Consider the following 341-nt stretch of genomic DNA (forward strand, 5'->3'; position numbering starts at 1 on the left):
GCAGATTAGATTTGTCTTCCATCAGGGTCGTGTTCCAGATTTTGTATGGTGGCAAAAAGTACAGTGCAAAAATAGAATTAATGGAACTGACATGACACTATATCCATTTAAAAGTATGGTTACTTGTGTCCTAATCGGATATTCAAAAGTTCTAAAATACTGAGATAATTATGTGTATTAGAATAGTTCACACAAAAATAAAGATCTGTTATTATTCACACACTCCCATGTTGTTCCAAACATGTTTTTCTTTCTCTGTGGAACACAAAAGGAGGTATTTTGTAGAATGTATGGGCTGCTCTTTTCTATATGAAAGTGAATGGGGAGTAGGGCAAAAAAAA

The sequence above is a fragment of the Sinocyclocheilus grahami genome, unplaced genomic scaffold (assembly GCF_001515645.1).
Source record: "Sinocyclocheilus grahami isolate Dianchi unplaced genomic scaffold, SAMN03320097.WGS_v1.1 scaffold2162.1, whole genome shotgun sequence".
NCBI lineage: Eukaryota > Metazoa > Chordata > Actinopteri > Cypriniformes > Cyprinidae > Sinocyclocheilus > Sinocyclocheilus grahami.